This window comes from Schistocerca gregaria, chromosome 10, assembly GCF_023897955.1.
Source record: "Schistocerca gregaria isolate iqSchGreg1 chromosome 10, iqSchGreg1.2, whole genome shotgun sequence".
Lineage (NCBI taxonomy): Eukaryota > Metazoa > Arthropoda > Insecta > Orthoptera > Acrididae > Schistocerca > Schistocerca gregaria.
Window position 1 is genome coordinate 39,390,053 of NC_064929.1, and position 18,510 is coordinate 39,408,562.

Consider the following 18,510-nt stretch of genomic DNA (forward strand, 5'->3'; position numbering starts at 1 on the left):
AAACCAACCAACCATCGTGTCCGTGCGCATCTGAGTCGCACAGAATGGGGAATAGCGCATTTTGCTCGTGCATGGGGCGTCGCTCAGTTGGTAGAGCGTTCGCTTGGCATGTGAAAGGTCCAGGGTTCAAGCCGCGGCGCCTCCATTTTTTGTGGTCAGTGCATGGTAAGTGTTGGTCGCGGCGAACCTAAAGGCACGCAAGATGTTGCAAAGCCAGCGTCACAGACTGATATGATGTATACTGACGTAAGGAGAGCAAGATGTAAGTGTGGGGACCGGCTGTTATCGAGGTGTCATCGAGTGCAGACCTCTCTTAGGTATCGCGGCTTAACCTCATTGAAGTCTAGAGGGTGGACAACACGTTGGTCTTACTCAGAGCGGTGTCCGAATTCTATTTTCGACGTTATACGTGCCACTTTCATTTTGGCAACTACGATTCGATACAGAATGCACGAAACCTGAAAGACACCCTAACGGATACATAGAGAGTAGTGTTTGTCTGCTGAATAATGGGAGTGCAATCGTCTGTGTCGTCTATATGGCTGTATGTAGCACCATCAGTCTTCGGGAGGGCGGGCGTAGCTCAGATGGTAGAGCGCTCGCTTAGTATGCGAGAGGTACTGGGATCAATACCCAGTGCCTCCAGAATTTTTAACACACCTACATGCGCACCTTGATATGCAAGTGGAATACTTCACAGCCAGCAGATGTGTCAAGGAAGATACAAGCTTGCGCCGAGTTCACGTAAATCCCACTGCACATTCCTATTCTTTGCGTGCAGTCAGCTGCTACTGGTGTTGTTAGTTGTGACTGCTGATAACAGATGCCGTAGCAATCAATTCATGGAGTGAGTTGTATGTTTTGCGATAGTCTGTCTCTGACAAGCAAGCACAGGTGACATAGGTGCGAACACAGGAAGCTTGCAGACCCTCGCTGCCTGCAGACACCGAGCAGCCACACTAGGAGGGCGGCCTAAGCCGTAGGCGAATTGTGCTCATTCGCTTTGGCGCGACGTCGAACTATAAATAATGCTGTCACTAGCGTGAGCGTTGCGTGAGCGTCGTGGAAAGTCGGAAAAGTCGGCTGCGGGGGTGAGTGCCAAGTTTGGGAAGCGTTTCGTAGTATGCGCAGTGCAATGGAGACGCGGAAACTTGTTGTGGCCCAGTGTTTTGCTGTTGGACGACAAGATTGGTACACAGTAGTAAAGAGCGAGGCACTGAGTTGGCATGAATAATGGAGTGCACAATGGGGCTCGAGATGTGTTTGTTACCTCAGGTGCTGTATAATTGTCGACAAGGAGTGAAAACGGAGCCATTTGTGACGGCTCTTTCAATTTAAGACGTTAAAAACAGACGGAATTTGAATTTGTAATACCAGAGCATCGAAACTACTTGGAACTTTTGTGTATATGAACGGGTCCGCGCCTTTGTACTCTGCTCCCTTCACCGCTACAAACCAACCAACCATCGTGTCCGTGCGCATCTGAGTCGCAAAGAATGGGGAATAGCGCAGTTTGCTCGTGCATGGGGCGTCGCTCAGTTGGTAGAGCGTTCGCTTGGCATGTGAAAGGTCCAGGGTTCAAGCCGCGGCGCCTCCATTTTTTGTGGTCAGTGCATGGTAAGTGTTGGTCGCGGCGAACCTAAAGGCACGCAAGATGTTGCAAAGCCAGCGTCACAGACTGATATGATGTATACTGACGTAAGGAGAGCAAGATGTAAGTGTGGGGACCGGCTGTTATCGAGGTGTCATCGAGTGCAGATCTGTCTTAGGTATCGCGGCTTAACCTCATTGAAGTCTAGAGGGTGGACAACACGTTGGTCTTACTCAGAGCGGTGTCCGAATTCTATTTTCGACGTTATACGTGCCACTTTCATTTTGGCAACTACGATTCGATACAGAATGCACGAAACCTGAAAGACACCCTAACGGATACATAGAGAGTAGTGTTTGTCTGCTGAATAATGGGAGTGCAAGGGTCTGTGTCGTCTATATGGCTGTATGTAGCACCATTAGTCTTCGGGAGGGCGGGCGTAGCTCAGATGGTAGAGCGCTCGCTTAGTATGCGAGAGGTACTGGGATCAATACCCAGTGCCCCCAGAATTTTTAACACACCTACATGCGCACCTTGATATGCAAGTGGAATACTTCACAGCCAGCAGATGTGTCAAGGAAGATACAAGCTTGCGCCGAGTTCACGTAAATCCCACTGCACATTCCTATTCTTTGCGTGCAGTCAGCTGCTACTGGTGTTGTTAGTTGTGACTGCTGATAACAGATGCCGTAGCAATCAATTCATGGAGTGAGTTGTATGTTTTGCGATAGTCTGTCTCTGACAAGCAAGCACAGGTGACATAGGTGCGAACACAGGAAGCTTGCAGACCCTCGCTGCCTGCAGACACCGAGCAGCCACACTAGGAGGGCGGCCTAAGCCGTAGGCGAATTGTGCTCATTCGCTTTGGCGCGACGTCGAACTATAAATAATGCTGTCACTAGCGTGAGCGTTGCGTGAGCGTCGTGGAAAGTCGGAAAAGTCGGCTGCGGGGGTGAGTGCCAAGTTTGGGAAGCGTTTCGTAGTATGCGCAGTGCAATGGAGACGCGGAAACTTGTTGTGGCCCAGTGTTTTGCTGTTGGACGACAAGATTGGTACACAGTAGTAAAGAGCGAGGCACTGAGTTGGCATAAATAATGTAGTGCACAATGGTTCTCGAGATGTGTTTGTTACCTCAGGTGCTGTATAATTGTCTACAATGAGTGAAAACGGAGCAATTTGTGACGGCTCTTTCAATTTAAGACGTTAAAAACAGACGGAATTTGCATTTGTAATACCAGAGCATCGAAACTACTTGGAACTTTTGTGTATATGAACGGGTCCGCGCCTTTGTACTCTGCTCCCTTCACCGCTACAAACCGACCAACCATCGTGTCCGTGCGCATCTGAGTCGCAAAGAATGGGGAATAGCGCAGTTTGCTCGTGCATGGGGCGTCGCTCAGTTGGTAGAGCGTTCGCTTGGCATGTGAAAGGTCCAGGGTTCAAGCCGCGGCGCCTCAATTTTTTGTGGTCAGTGCATGGTAAGTGTTGGTCGCGGCGAACCTAAAGGCACGCAAGATGTTGCAAAGCCAGCGTCACAGACTGATATGATGTATACTGACGTAAGGAGAGCAAGATGTAAGTGTGGGGACCGGCTGTTATCGAGGTGTCATCGAGTGCAGATCTGTCTTAGGTATCGCGGCTTAACCTCATTGAAGTCTAGAGGGTGGACAACACGTTGGTCTTACTCAGAGCGGTGTCCGAATTCTATTTTCGACGTTATACGTGCCACTTTCATTTTGGCAACTACGATTCGATACAGAATGCACGAAACCTGAAAGACACCCTAACGGATACATAGAGAGTAGTGTTTGTCTGCTGAATAATGGGAGTGCAATCGTCTGTGTCGTCTATATGGCTGTATGTAGCACCACTAGTCTTCGGGAGGGCGTGAGTAGCTCAGATGGTAGAGCGCTCGCTTAGTATGCGAGAGGTACTGGGATCAATACCCAGTGCCTCCAGAATTTTTAACACACCTACATGCGCACCTTGATATGCAAGTGGAATACTTCACAGCCAGCAGATGTGTCTAGGAAGATACAAGCTTGCGCCGAGTTCACGTAAATCCCACTGCACATTCCTATTCTTTGCGTGCAGTCAGCTGCTACTGGTGTTGTTAGTTGTGACTGCTGATAACAGATGCCGTAGCAATCAATTCATGGAGTGAGTTGTATGTTTTGCGATAGTCTGTCTCTGACAAGCAAGCACAGGTGACATAGGTGCGAACACAGGAAGCTTGCAGACCCTCGCTGCCTGCAGACACCGAGCAGCCACACTAGGAGGGCGGCCTAAGCCGTAGGCGAATTGTGCTCATTCGCTTTGGCGCGACGTCGAACTATAAATAATGCTGTCACTAGCGTGAGCGTCGTGGAAAGTCGGAAAAGTCGGCTGCGGGGGTGAGTGCCAAGTTTGGGGAGCGTTTCGTAGTATGCGCAGTGCAATGGAGACTCGGAAACTTGTTGTGGCCCAGTGTTTTGCTGTTGGACGACAATATTGGTACACAGTAGTAAAGAGCGAGGCACTGAGTTGGCATGAATAATGGAGTGCACAATGGGGCTCGAGATGTGTTTGTTACCTCAGGTGCTGTATAATTGTCGACAAGGAGTGAAAACGGAGCCATTTGTGACGGCTCTTTCAATTTAAGACGTTAAAAACAGACGGAATTTGAATTTGTAATACCAGAGCATCGAAACTACTTGGAACTTTTGTGTATATGAACGGGTCCGCGCCTTTGTACTCTGCTCCCTTCACCGCTACAAACCAACCAACCATCGTGTCCGTGCGCATCTGAGTCGCAAAGAATGGGGAATAGCGCAGTTTGCTCGTGCATGGGGCGTCGCTCAGTTGGTAGAGCGTTCGCTTGGCATGTGAAAGGTCCAGGGTTCAAGCCGCGGCGCCTCCATTTTTTGTGGTCAGTGCATGGTAAGTGTTGGTCGCGGCGAACCTAAAGGCACGCAAGATGTTGCAAAGCCAGCGTCACAGACTGATATGATGTATACTGACGTAAGGAGAGCAAGATGTAAGTGTGGGGACCGGCTGTTATCGAGGTGTCATCGAGTGCAGATCTGTCTTAGGTATCGCGGCTTAACCTCATTGAAGTCTAGAGGGTGGACAACACGTTGGTCTTACTCAGAGCGGTGTCCGAATTCTATTTTCGACGTTATACGTGCCACTTTCATTTTGGCAACTACGATTCGATACAGAATGCACGAAACCTGAAAGACACCCTAACGGATACATAGAGAGTAGTGTTTGTCTGCTGAATAATGGGAGTGCAAGGGTCTGTGTCGTCTATATGGCTGTATGTAGCACCATTAGTCTTCGGGAGGCGGGCGTAGCTCAGATGGTAGAGCGCTCGCTTAGTATGCGAGAGGTACTGGGATCAATACCCAGTGCCTGCAGAATTTTTAACACACCTACATGCGCACCTTGATATGCAAGTGGAATACTTCACAGCCAGCAGATGTGTCTAGGAAGATACAAGCTTGCGCCGAGTTCACGTAAATCCCACTGCACATTCCTATTCTTTGCGTGCAGTCAGCTGCTACTGGTGTTGTTAGTTGTGACTGCTGATAACAGATGCCGTAGCAATCAATTCATGGAGTGAGTTGTATGTTTTGCGATAGTTTGTCTCTGACAAGCAAGCACAGGTGACATAGGTGCGAACACAGGAAGCTTGCAGACCCTCGCTGCCTGCAGACACCGAGCAGCCACACTAGGAGGGCGGCCTAAGCCGTAGGCGAATTGTGCTCATTCGCTTTGGCGCGACGTCGAACTATAAATAATGCTGTCACTAGCGTGAGCGTTGCGTGAGCGTCGTGGAAAGTCGGAAAAGTCGGCTGCGGGGGTGAGTGCCAAGTTTGGGGAGCGTTTCGTAGTATGCGCAGTGCAATGGAGACGCGGAAACTTGTTGTGGCCCAGTGTTTTGCTGTTGGACGACAAGATTGGTACACAGTAGTAAAGAGCGAGGCACTGAGTTGGCATGAATAATGGAGTGCACAATGGGGCTCGAGATGTGTTTGTTACCTCAGGTGCTGTATAATTGTCGACAAGGAGTGAAAACGGAGCAATTTGTGACGGCTCTTTCAATTTAAGACGTTAAAAACAGACGGAATTTGAATTTGTAATACCAGAGCGTCGAAACTACTTGGAACTTTTGTGTATATGAACGGGTCCGCGCCTTTGTACTCTGCTCCCTTCACCGCTACAAACCAACCAACCATCGTGTCCGTGCGCATCTGAGTCGCAAAGAATGGGGAATAGCGCAGTTTGCTCGTGCATGGGGCGTCGCTCAGTTGGTAGAGCGTTCGCTTGGCATGTGAAAGGTCCAGGGTTCAAGCCGCGGCGCCTCCATTTTTTGTGGTCAGTGCATGGTATGTGTTGGTCGCGGCGAACCTAAAGGCACGCAAGATGTTGCAAAGCCAGCGTCACAGACTGATATGATGTATACTGACGTAAGGAGAGCAAGATGTAAGTGTGGGGACCGGCTGTTATCGAGGTGTCATCGAGTGCAGATCTGTCTTAGGTATCGCGGCTTAACCTCATTGAAGTCTAGAGGGTGGACAACACGTTGGTCTTACTCAGAGCGGTGTCCGAATTCTATTTTCGACGTTATACGTGCCACTTTCATTTTGGCAACTACGATTCCATACAGAATGCACGAAACCTGAAAGACACCCTAACGGATACATAGAGAGTAGTGTTTGTCTGCTGAATAATGGGAGTGCAAGGGTCTGTGTCGTCTATATGGCTGTATGTAGCACCATTAGGATTCGGGAGGGCGGGCGTAGCTCAGATGGTAGAGCGCTCGCTTAGTATGCGAGAGGTACTGGGATCAATACCCAGTGCCTCCAGAATTTTTAACACACCTACATGCGCACCTTGATATGCAAGTGGAATACTTCACAGCCAGCAGATGTGTCTAGGAAGATACAAGCTTGCGCCGAGTTCACGTAAATCCCACTGCACATTCCTATTCTTTGCGTGCAGTCAGCTGCTACTGGTGTTGCTAGTTGTGACTGCTGATAACAGATGCCGTAGCAATCAATTCATGGAGTGAGTTGTATGTTTTGCGATAGTCTGTCTCTAAAAAGCAAGCACAGGTGACATAGGTGCGAACACAGGAAGCTTGCAGACCCTCGCTGCCTGCAGACACCGAGCAGCCACACTAGGAGGGCGGCCTAAGCCGCAGGCGAATTGTGCTCATTCGTTTTGGCGCGACGTCGAACTATAAATAACGCTGTCACTAGCGTGAGCGTTGCGTGAGCGTCGTGGAAAGTCGGAAAAGTCGGCTGCGAGGGTGAGTGCCAAGTTTGGGGAGCGTTTCGTAGTATGCGCAGTGCAATGGAGACGCGGAAACTTGTTGTGGCCCAGTGTTTTGCAGTTGGACGACAAGATTGGTACACAGTAGTAAAGAGCGAGGCACTGAGTTGGCATAAATAATGTAGTGCACAATGGTTCTCGAGATGTGTTTGTTACCTCAGGTGCTGTATAATTGTCTACAATGAGTGAAAACGGAGCAATTTGTGACAGCTCTTTCAATTTAAGACGTTAAAAACATACGGAATTTGCATTTGTAATACCAGAGCATCGAAACTACTTTGAACTTTTGTGTATATGAACGGGTCCGCGCCTTTGTACTCTGCTCCCTTCACCGCTACAAACCAACCAACCATCGTGTCCGTGCGCATCTGAGTCGCAAAGAATGGGGAATAGCGCAGTTTGCTCGTGCATGGGGCGTCGCTCAGTTGGTAGAGCGTTCGCTTGGCATGTGAAAGGTCCAGGGTTCAAGCCGCCGCGCCTCCATTTATTGTGGTCAGTGCATGGTAAGTGTTGGTCGCGGCGAACCTAAAGGCACGCAAGATGTTGCAAAGCCAGCGTCACAGACTGATATGATGTATACTGACGTAAGGAGAGCAAGATGTAAGTGTGGGGACCGGCTGTTATCGAGGTGTCATCGAGTGCAGATCTGTCTTAGGTATCGCGGCTTAACCTCATTGAAGTCTAGAGGGTGGACAACACGTTGGTCTTACTCAGAGCGGTGTCCGAATTCTATTTACGACGTTATACGTGCCACTTTCATTTTGGCCAACTACGATTCGATACAGAATGAACGAAACCTGAAAGACACCCTAACGGATACATAGAGAGTAGTGTTTGTCTGCTGAATAATGGGAGTGCAAGGGTCTGTGTCGTCTATATGGCTGTATGTAGCACCATTAGTCTTCGGGAGGGCGGGCGTAGCTCAGATGGTAGAGCGCTCGCTTAGTATGCGAGAGGTGCTGGGATCAATACCCAGTGCCTCCAGAATTTTTAACACACCTACATGCGCACCTTGATCTGCCAGTGGAATACTTCACAGCCAGCAGATGTGTCTAGGAAGATACAAGCTTGCGCCGAGTTCACGTAAATCCCACTGCACATTCCTATTCTTTGCGTGCAGTCAGCTGCTACTGGTGTTGCTAGTTGTGACTGCTGATAACAGATGCCGTAGCAATCAATTCATGGAGTGAGTTGTATGTTTTGCGATAGCATGTCTCTGACAAGCAAGCACAGGTGACATAGGTGCGAACACAGGAAGCTTGCAGACCCTCGCTGCCTGCAGACACCGAGCAGCCACACTAGGAGGGCGGCCTAAGCCGTAGGCGAATTGTGCTCATTCGCTTTGGCGCGACGTCGAACTATAAATAATGCTGTCACTAGCGTGAGCGTCGTGGAAAGTCGGAAAAGTCGGCTGCGGGGGTGAGTGCCAAGTTTCGGGAGCGTTTCGTAGTATGCGCAGTGCAATGGAGACGCGGAAACTTGTTGTGGCAGAGTGTTTTGCTGTTGGACGACAAGATTGGTACACAGTAGTAAAGAGCGAGGCACTGAGTTGGCATGAATAATGGAGTGCACAATGGGGCTCGAGATGTGTTTGTTACCTCAGGTGCTGTATAATTGTCGACAAGGAGTGAAAACGGAGCCATTTGTGACGGCTCTTTCAATTTAAGACGTTAAAAACAGACGGAATTTGAATTTGTAATACCAGAGCATCGAAACTACTTGGAACTTTTGTGTATATGAACGGGTCCGCGCCTTTGTACTCTGCTCCCTTCACCGCTACAAACCAACCAACCATCGTGTCCGTGCGCAACTGAGTCGCAAAGAATGGGGAATAGCGCAATTTGCTCGTGCATGGGGCGTCGCTCAGTTGGTAGAGCGTTCGCTTGGCATGTGAAAGGTCCAGGGTTCAAGCCGCGGCGCCTCCATTTTTTGTGGTCAGTGCATGGTAAGTGTTGGTCGCGGCGAACCTAAAGGCACGCAAGATGTTGCAAAGCCAGCGTCACAGACTGATATGATGTATACTGACGTAAGGAGAGCAAGATGTAAGTGTGGGGACCGGCTGTTATCGAGGTGTCATCGAGTGCAGATCTGTCTTAGGTATCGCGGCTTAACCTCATTGAAGTCTAGAGGGTGGACAACACGTTGGTCTTACTCAGAGCGGTGTCCGAATTCTATTTTCGACGTTATACGTGCCACTTTCATTTTGGCAACTACGATTCGATACAGAATGCACGAAACCTGAAAGACACCCTAACGGATACATAGAGAGTAGTGTTTGTCTGCTGAATAATGGGAGTGCAAGGGTCTGTGTCGTCTATATGGCTGTATGTAGCACCATTAGTCTTCGGGGAGGCGGGCGTAGCTCAGATGGTAGAGCACTCGATTAGTATGCGAGAGGTACTGGGATCAATACCCAGTGCCTCTAGAATTTTTAACACACCTACATGCGCACCTTTATATGCAAGTGGAATACTTCACAGCCAGCAGATGTGTCTAGGAAGATACAAGCTTGCGCCGAGTTCACGTAAATCCCACTGCACATTCCTATTCTTTGCGTGCAGTCAGCTGCTACTGGTGTTGCTAGTTGTGACTGCTGATAACAGATGCCGTAGCAATCAATTCATGGAGTGAGTTGTATGTTTTGCGATAGTCTGTCTCTGACAAGCAAGCACAGGTGACATAGGTGCGAACACAGGAAGCTTGCAGACCCTCGCTGCCTGCAGACACCGAGCAGCCACACTAGGAGGGCGGCCTAAGCCGTAGGCGAATTGTGCTCATTCGCTTTGGCGCGACGTCGAACTATAAATAATGCTGTCACTAGCGTGAGCGTCGTGGAAGGTCGGAAAAGTCGGCTGCGAGGGTGAGTGCCAAGTTTGGGGAGCGTTTCGTAGTATGCGCAGTGCAATGGAGACGCGGAAACTTGTTGTGGCCCAGTGTTTTGCTGTTGGACGACAAGATTGGTACACAGTAGTAAAGAGCGAGTCACTGAGTTGGCATGAATAATGGAGTGCACAATGGGGCTCGAGATGTGTTTGTTACCTCAGGTGCTGTATAATTGTCGACAAGGAGTGAAAACGGAGCCATTTGTGACGGCTCTTTCAATTTAAGACGTTAAAAACAGACGGAATTTGAATTTGTAATACCAGAGCATCGAAACTACTTGGAACTTTTGTGTATATCAACGGGTCCGCGCCTTTGTACTCTGCTCCCTTCACCGCTACAAACCAACCAACCATCGTGTCCGTGCGCATCTGAGTCGCAAAGAATGGGGAATAGCGCAGTTTGCTCGTGGATGGGGCGTCGCTCAGTTGGTAGAGCGTTCGCTTGGCATGTGAAAGGTCCAGGGTTCAAGCCGCGGCGCCTCAATTTTTTGTGGTCAGTGCATGGTAAGTGTTGGTCGCGGCGAACCTAAAGGCACGCAAGATGTTGCAAAGCCAGCGTCACAGACTGATATGATGTATACTGACGTAAGGAGAGCAAGATGTAAGTGTGGGGACCGGCTGTTATCGAGGTGTCATCGAGTGCAGATCTGTCTTAGGTATCGCGGCTTAACCTCATTGAAGTCTAGAGGGTGGACAACACGTTGGTCTTACTCAGAGCGGTGTCCGAATTCTATTTTCGACGTTATACGTGCCAATTTCATTTTGGCAACTACGATTCGATACAGAATGCACGAAACCTGAAAGACACCCTAACGGATACATTGAGAGTAGTGTTTGTCTGCTGAATAATGGGAGTGCAAGGGTCTGTGTCGTCTATATGGCTGTATGTAGCACCATTAGTCTTCGGGGGGGCGGGCGTAGCTCAGATGGTAGAGCGCTCGTTTAGTATGCGAGAGGTACTGGGATCAATACCCAGTGCCACCAGAATTTTTAACACACCTACATGCGCACCTTTATATGCAAGTGGAATACTTCACAGCCAGCAGATGTGTCTAGGAAGATACAAGCTTGCGCCGAGTTCACGTAAATCCCACTGCACATTCCTATTCTTTGCGTGCAGTCAGCTGCTACTGGTGTTGCTAGTTGTGACTGCTGATAACAGATGCCGTAGCAATCAATTCATGGAGTGAGTTGTATGTTTTGCGATAGTCTGTCTCTGACAAGCAAGCACAGGTGACATAGGTGCGAACACAGGAAGCTTGCAGACCCTCGCTGCCTGCAGACACCGAGCAGCCACACTAGGAGGGCGGCCTAAGCCGTAGGCGAATTGTGCTCATTCGTTTTGGCGCGACGTCGAACTATAAATAACGCTGTCACTAGCGTGAGCGTCGTGGAAAGTCGGAAAAGTCGGCTGCGAGGGTGAGTGCCAAGTTTGGGGAGCGTTTCGTAGTATGCGCAGTGCAATGGAGATGCGGAAACTTGTTGTGGCCCAGTGTTTTGCAGTTGGACGACAAGATTGGTACACAGTAGTAAAGAGCGAGGCACTGAGTTGGCATGAATAATGGAGTGCACAATGGGGCTCGAGATGTGTTTGTTACCTCAGGTGCTGTATAATTGTCGACAAGGAGTGAAAACGGAGCAATTTGTGACGGTTCTTTCAATTTAAGACGTTAAAAACAGACGGAATTTGCATTTGTAATACCAGAGCATCGAAACTACTTGGAACTTTTGTGTATATCAACGGGTCCGCGCCTTTGTACTCTGCTCCCTTCACCGCTACAAACCAACCAACCATCGTGTCCGTGCGCATCTGAGTCGCAAAGAATGGGGAATAGCGCAGTTTGCTCGTGGATGGGGCGTCGCTCAGTTGGTAGAGCGTTCGCTTGGCATGTGAAAGGTCCAGGGTTCAAGCCGCGGCGCCTCAATTTTTTGTGGTCAGTGCATGGTAAGTGTTGGTCGCGGCGAACCTAAAGGCACGCAAGATGTAGCAAAGCCAGCGTCACAGACTGATATGATGTATACTGACGTAAGGAGAGCAAGATGTAAGTGTGGGGACCGGCTGTTATCGAGGTGTCATCGAGTGCAGATCTGTCTTAGGTATCGCGGCTTAACCTCATTGAAGTCTAGAGGGTGGACAACACGTTGGTCTTACTCAGAGCGGTGTCCGAATTCTATTTTCGACGTTATACGTGCCAATTTCATTTTGGCAACTACGATTCGATACAGAATGCACGAAACCTGAAAGACACCCTAACGGATACATTGAGAGTAGTGTTTGTCTGCTGAATAATGGGAGTGCAAGGGTCTGTGTCGTCTATATGGCTGTATGTAGCACCATTAGTCTTCGGGGGGGCGGGCGTAGCTCAGATGGTAGAGCGCTCGCTTAGTATGCGAGAGGTACTGGGATCAATACCCAGTGCCACCAAAATTTTTAACACACCTACATGCGCACCTTTATATGCAAGTGGAATACTTCACAGCCAGCAGATGTGTCTAGGAAGATACAAGCTTGCGCCGAGTTCACGTAAATCCCACTGCACATTCCTATTCTTTGCGTGCAGTCAGCTGCTACTGGTGTTGCTAGTTGTGACTGCTGATAACAGATGCCGTAGCAATCAATTCATGGAGTGAGTTGTATGTTTTGCGATAGTCTGTCTCTGACAAGCAAGCACAGGTGACATAGGTGCGAACACAGGAAGCTTGCAGACCCTCGCTGCCTGCAGACACCGAGCAGCCACACTAGGAGGGCGGCCTAAGCCGTAGGCGAATTGTGCTCATTCGTTTTGGCGCGACGTCGAACTATAAATAACGCTGTCACTAGCGTGAGCGTCGTGGAAAGTCGGAAAAGTCGGCTGCGAGGGTGAGTGCCAAGTTTGGGGTGCGTTTCGTAGTATGCGCAGTGCAATGGAGATGCGGAAACTTGTTGTGGCATAGTGTTTTGCAGTTGGACGACAAGATTGGTACACAGTAGTAAAGAGCGAGGCACTGAGTTGGCATGAATAATGGAGTGCACAATGGGGCTCGAGATGTGTTTGTTACCTCAGGTGCTGTATAATTGTCGACAAGGAGTGAAAACGGAGCAATTTGTGACGGTTCTTTCAATTTAAGACGTTAAAAACAGACGGAATTTGCATTTGTAATACCAGAGCATCGAAACTACTTGGAACTTTTGTGTATATGAACGGGTCCGCGCCTTTGTACTCTGCTCCCTTCACCGCTACAAACCAACCAACCATCGTGTCCGTGCGCATCTGAGTCGCAAAGAATGGGGAATAGCGCAGTTTGCTCGTGCATGGGGCGTCGCTCAATTGGTAGTGCGTTCGCTTCGCATGTGAAAGGTCCAGGGTTCAAGCCGCGGCGCCTCCATTATTTGTGGTCAGTGCATGGTAAGTGTTGGTCGCGGCGAACCTAAAGGCACGCAAGATGTTGCAAAGCCAGCGTCACAGACTGATATGATGTATACTGACGTAAGGAGAGCAAGATGTAAGTGTGGGGACCGGCTGTTATCGAGGTGTCATCGAGTGCAGATCTGTCTTAGGTATCGCGGCTTAACCTCATTGAAGTCTAGAGGGTGGACAACACGTTGGTCTTACTCAGAGCGGTGTCCGAATTCTATTTTCGACGTTATACGTGCCACTTTCATTTTGGCAACTACGATTCGATACAGAATGCACGAAACCTGAAAGACACCCTAACGGATACATAGAGAGTAGTGTTTGTCTGCTGAATAATGGGAGTGCAAGGGTCTGTGTCGTCTATATGGCTGTATGTAGCACCATTAGTCTTCGGGAGGGCGGGCGTAGCTCAGATGGTAGAGCGCTCGCTTAGTATGCGAGAGGTACTGGGATCAATACCCAGTGCCTCCAGAATTTCTAACACACCTACATGCGCACCTTGATATGCAAGTGGAATACTTCACAGCCAGCAGATGTGTCTAGGAAGATACAAGCTTGCGCCGAGTTCACGTAAATCCCACTGCACATTCCTATTCTTTGCGTGCAGTCAGCTGCTACTGGTGTTGTTAGTTGTGACTGCTGATAACAGATGCCGTAGCAATCAATTCATGGAGTGAGTTGTATGTTTTGCGATAGTCTGTCTCTGACAAGCAAGCACAGGTGACATAGGTGGGAACACAGGAAGCTTGCAGACCCTCGCTGCCTGCAGACACCGAGCAGCCACACTAGGAGGGCGGCCTAAGCCGTAGGCGAATTGTGCTCATTCGCTTTGGCGCGACGTCGAACTATAAATAATGCTGTCACTAGCGTGAGCGTCGTGGAAAGTCGGAAAAGTCGGCTGCGGGGGTGAGAGCCAAGTTTGGGGAGCGTTTCGTAGTATGCGCAGTGCAATGGAGATGCGGAAACTTGTTGTGGCCCAGTGTTTTGCAGTTGGACGACAAGATTGGTACACAGTAGTAAAGAGCGAGGCACTGAGTTGGCATGAATAATGGAGTGCACAATGGGGCTCGAGATGTGTTTGTTACCTCAGGTGCTGTATAATTGTCGACAAGGAGTGAAAACGGAGCAATTTGTGACGGTTCTTTCAATTTAAGACGTTAAAAACAGACGGAATTTGCATTTGTAATACCAGAGCATCGAAACTACTTGGAACTTTTGTGTATATGAACGGGTCCGCGCCTTTGTACTCTGCTCCCTTCACCGCTACAAACCAACCAACCATCGTGTCCGTGCGCATCTGAGTCGCAAAGAATGGGGAATAGCGCAGTTTGCTCGTGCATGGGGCGTCGCTCAATTAGTAGTGCGTTCGCTTCGCATGTGAAAGGTCCAGGGTTCAAGCCGCGGCGCCTCCATTATTTGTGGTCAGTGCATGGTAAGTGTTGGTCGCGGCGAACCTAAAGGCACGCAAGATGTTGCAAAGCCAGCGTCACAGACTGATATGATGTATACTGACGTAAGGAGAGCAAGATGTAAGTGTGGGGACCGGCTGTTATCGAGGTGTCATCGAGTGCAGATCTGTCTTAGGTATCGCGGCTTAACCTCATTGAAGTCTAGAGGGTGGACAACACGTTGGTCTTACTCAGAGCGGTGTCCGAATTCTATTTTCGACGTTATACGTGCCACTTTCATTTTGGCAACTACGATTCGATACAGAATGCACGAAACCTGAAAGACACCCTAACGGATACATAGAGAGTAGTGTTTGTCTGCTGAATAATGGGAGTGCAAGGGTCTGTGTCGTCTATATGGCTGTATGTAGCACCATTAGTCTTCGGGAGGGCGGGCGTAGCTCAGATGGTAGAGCGCTCGCTTAGTATGCGAGAGGTACTGGGATCAATACCCAGTGCCTCCAGAATTTCTAACACACCTACATGCGCACCTTGATATGCAAGTGGAATACTTCACAGCCAGCAGATGTGTCTAGGAAGATACAAGCTTGCGCCGAGTTCACGTAAATCCCACTGCACATTCCTATTCTTTGCGTGCAGTCAGCTGCTACTGGTGTTGTTAGTTGTGACTGCTGATAACAGATGCCGTAGCAATCAATTCATGGAGTGAGTTGTATGTTTTGCGATAGTCTGTCTCTGACAAGCAAGCACAGGTGACATAGGTGCGAACACAGGAAGCTTGCAGACCCTCGCTGCCTGCAGACACCGAGCAGCCACACTAGGAGGGCGGCCTAAGCCGTAGGCGAATTGTGGTCTTTCGTTTTGGCGCGACGTCGAACTATAAATAACGCTGTCACTAGCGTGAGCGTTGCGTGAGCGTCGTGGAAAGTCGGAAAAGTCGGCTGCGAGGGTGAGTGCCAAGTTTGGGGAGCGTTTCGTAGTATGCGCAGTGCAATGGAGATGCGGAAACTTGTTGTGGCCCAGTGTTTTGCAGTTGGACGACAAGATTGGTACACAGTAGTAAAGAGCGAGGCACTGAGTTGGCATGAATAATGGAGTGCACAATGGGGCTCGAGATGTGTTTGTTACCTCAGGTGCTGTATAATTGTCGACAAGGAGTGAAAACGGAGCAATTTGTGACGGTTCTTTCAATTTAAGACGTTAAAAACAGACGGAATTTGCATTTGTAATACCAGAGCATCGAAACTACTTGGAACTTTTGTGTATATGAACGGGTCCGCGCCTTTGTACTCTGCTCCCTTCACCGCTACAAACCAACCAACCATCGTGTCCGTGCGCATCTGAGTCGCAAAGAATGGGGAATAGCGCAGTTTGCTCGTGCATGGGGCGTCGCTCAATTGGTAGTGCGTTCGCTTCGCATGTGAAAGGTCCAGGGTTCAAGCCGCGGCGCCTCCATTATTTGTTTTCAGTGCATGGTAAGTGTTGGTCGCGGCGAACCTAAAGGCACGCAAGATGTTGCAAAGCCAGCGTCACAGACTGATATGATGTATACTGACGTAAGGAGAGCAAGATGTAAGTGTGGGGACCGGCTGTTATCGAGGTGTCATCGAGTGCAGATCTGTCTTAGGTATCGCGGCTTAACCTCATTGAAGTCTAGAGGGTGGACAACACGTTGGTCTTACTCAGAGCGGTGTCCGAATTCTATTTTCGACGTTATACGTGCCACTTTCATTTTGGCAACTACGATTCGATACAGAATGCACGAAACCTGAAAGACACCCTAACGGATACATAGAGAGTAGTGTTTGTCTGCTGAATAATGGGAGTGCAAGGGTCTGTGTCGTCTATATGGCTGTATGTAGCACCATTAGTCTTCGGGAGGGCGGGCGTAGCTCAGATGGTAGAGCGCTCGCTTAGTATGCGAGAGGTACTGGGATCAATACCCAGTGCCTCCAGAATTTCTAACACACCTACATGCGCACCTTGATATGCAAGTGGAATACTTCACAGCCAGCAGATGTGTCTAGGAAGATACAAGCTTGCGCCGAGTTCACGTAAATCCCACTGCACATTCCTATTCTTTGCGTGCAGTCAGCTGCTACTGGTGTTGCTAGTTGTGACTGCTGATAACAGATGCCGTAGCAATCAATTCATGGAGTGAGTTGTATGTTTTGCGATAGTCTGTCTCTGACAAGCAAGCACAGGTGACATAGGTGCGAACACAGGAAGCTTGCAGACCCTCGCTGCCTGCAGACACCGAGCAGCCACACTAGGAGGGCGGCCTAAGCCGTAGGCGAATTGTGCTCATTCGCTTTGGCGCGACGTCGAACTATAAATAATGCTGTCACTAGCGTGAGCGTCGTGGAAAGTCGGAAAAGTCGGCTGCGGGGGTGAGAGCCAAGTTTGGGGAGCGTTTCGTAGTATGCGCAGTGCAATGGAGATGCGGAAACTTGTTGTGGCCCAGTGTTTTGCAGTTGGACGACAAGATTGGTACACAGTAGTAAAGAGCGAGGCACTGAGTTGGCATGAATAATGGAGTGCACAATGGGGCTCGAGATGTGTTTGTTACCTCAGGTGCTGTATAATTGTCGACAAGGAGTGAAAACGGAGCAATTTGTGACGGTTCTTTCAATTTAAGACGTTAAAAACAGACGGAATTTGCATTTGTAATACCAGAGCATCGAAACTACTTGGAACTTTTGTGTATATGAACGGGTCCGCGCCTTTGTACTCTGCTCCCTTCACCGCTACAAACCAACCAACCATCGTGTCCGTGCGCATCTGAGTCGCAAAGAATGGGGAATAGCGCAGTTTGCTCGTGCATGGGGCGTCGCTCAATTAGTAGTGCGTTCGCTTCGCATGTGAAAGGTCCAGGGTTCAAGCCGCGGCGCCTCCATTATTTGTGGTCAGTGCATGGTAAGTGTTGGTCGCGGCGAACCTAAAGGCACGCAAGATGTTGCAAAGCCAGCGTCACAGACTGATATGATGTATACTGACGTAAGGAGAGCAAGATGTAAGTGTGGGGACCGGCTGTTATCGAGGTGTCATCGAGTGCAGATCTGTCTTAGGTATCGCGGCTTAACCTCATTGAAGTCTAGAGGGTGGACAACACGTTGGTCTTACTCAGAGCGGTGTCCGAATTCTATTTTCGACGTTATACGTGCCACTTTCATTTTGGCAACTACGATTCGATACAGAATGCACGAAACCTGAAAGACACCCAAACGGATACATAGAGAGTAGTGTTTGTCTGCTGAATAATGGGAGTGCAAGGGTCTGTGTCGTCTATATGGCTGTATGTAGCACCATTAGTCTTCGGGAGGGCGGGCGTAGCTCAGATGGTAGAGCGCTCGCTTAGTATGCGAGAGGTACTGGGATCAATACCCAGTGCCTCCAGAATTTTTAACACACCTACATGCGCACCTTGATATGCAAGTGGAATACTTCACAGCCAGCAGATGTGTCTAGGAAGATACAAGCTTGCGCCGAGTTCACGTAAATCCCACTGCACATTCCTATTCTTTGCGTGCAGTCAGCTGCTACTGGTGTTGTTAGTTGTGACTGCTGATAACAGATGCCGTAGCAATCAATTCATGGAGTGAGTTGTATGTTTTGCGATAGTCTGTCTCTGACAAGCAAGCACAGGTGACATAGGTGCGAACACAGGAAGCTTGCAGACCCTCGCTGCCTGCAGACACCGAGCAGCCACACTAGGAGGGCGGCCTAAGCCGTAGGCGAATTGTGGTCTTTCGTTTTGGCGCGACGTCGAACTATAAATAACGCTGTCACTAGCGTGAGCGTTGCGTGAGCGTCGTGGAAAGTCGGAAAAGTCGGCTGCGAGGGTGAGTGCCAAGTTTGGGGAGCGTTTCGTAGTATGCGCAGTGCAATGGAGATGCGGAAACTTGTTGTGGCCC

General features: G+C 49.4%; 4 non-coding genes across 4 annotated transcripts; all 4 read left to right on the forward strand.

Moving 5' to 3' along the window:
• The first annotated feature begins 2,976 nt into the window (after window positions 1-2,976).
• Window positions 2,977-3,049, forward strand: Trnaa-ggc (transfer RNA alanine (anticodon GGC)). The gene has a single exon. It is a non-coding gene; the product is annotated as a tRNA-Ala (tRNA).
• Window positions 3,050-4,916: 1,867 nt separating this feature from the next.
• On the forward strand, window positions 4,917-4,989 carry Trnat-agu (transfer RNA threonine (anticodon AGU)). Its single transcript has one exon. It is a non-coding gene; the product is annotated as a tRNA-Thr (tRNA).
• Window positions 4,990-10,203: 5,214 nt separating this feature from the next.
• On the forward strand, window positions 10,204-10,276 carry Trnaa-ggc (transfer RNA alanine (anticodon GGC)). The gene has a single exon. It is a non-coding gene; the product is annotated as a tRNA-Ala (tRNA).
• A 1,368-nt stretch (window positions 10,277-11,644) lies between these two features.
• On the forward strand, window positions 11,645-11,717 carry Trnaa-ggc (transfer RNA alanine (anticodon GGC)). The gene has a single exon. It is a non-coding gene; the product is annotated as a tRNA-Ala (tRNA).
• The last annotated feature ends 6,793 nt before the right edge of the window (window positions 11,718-18,510 follow it).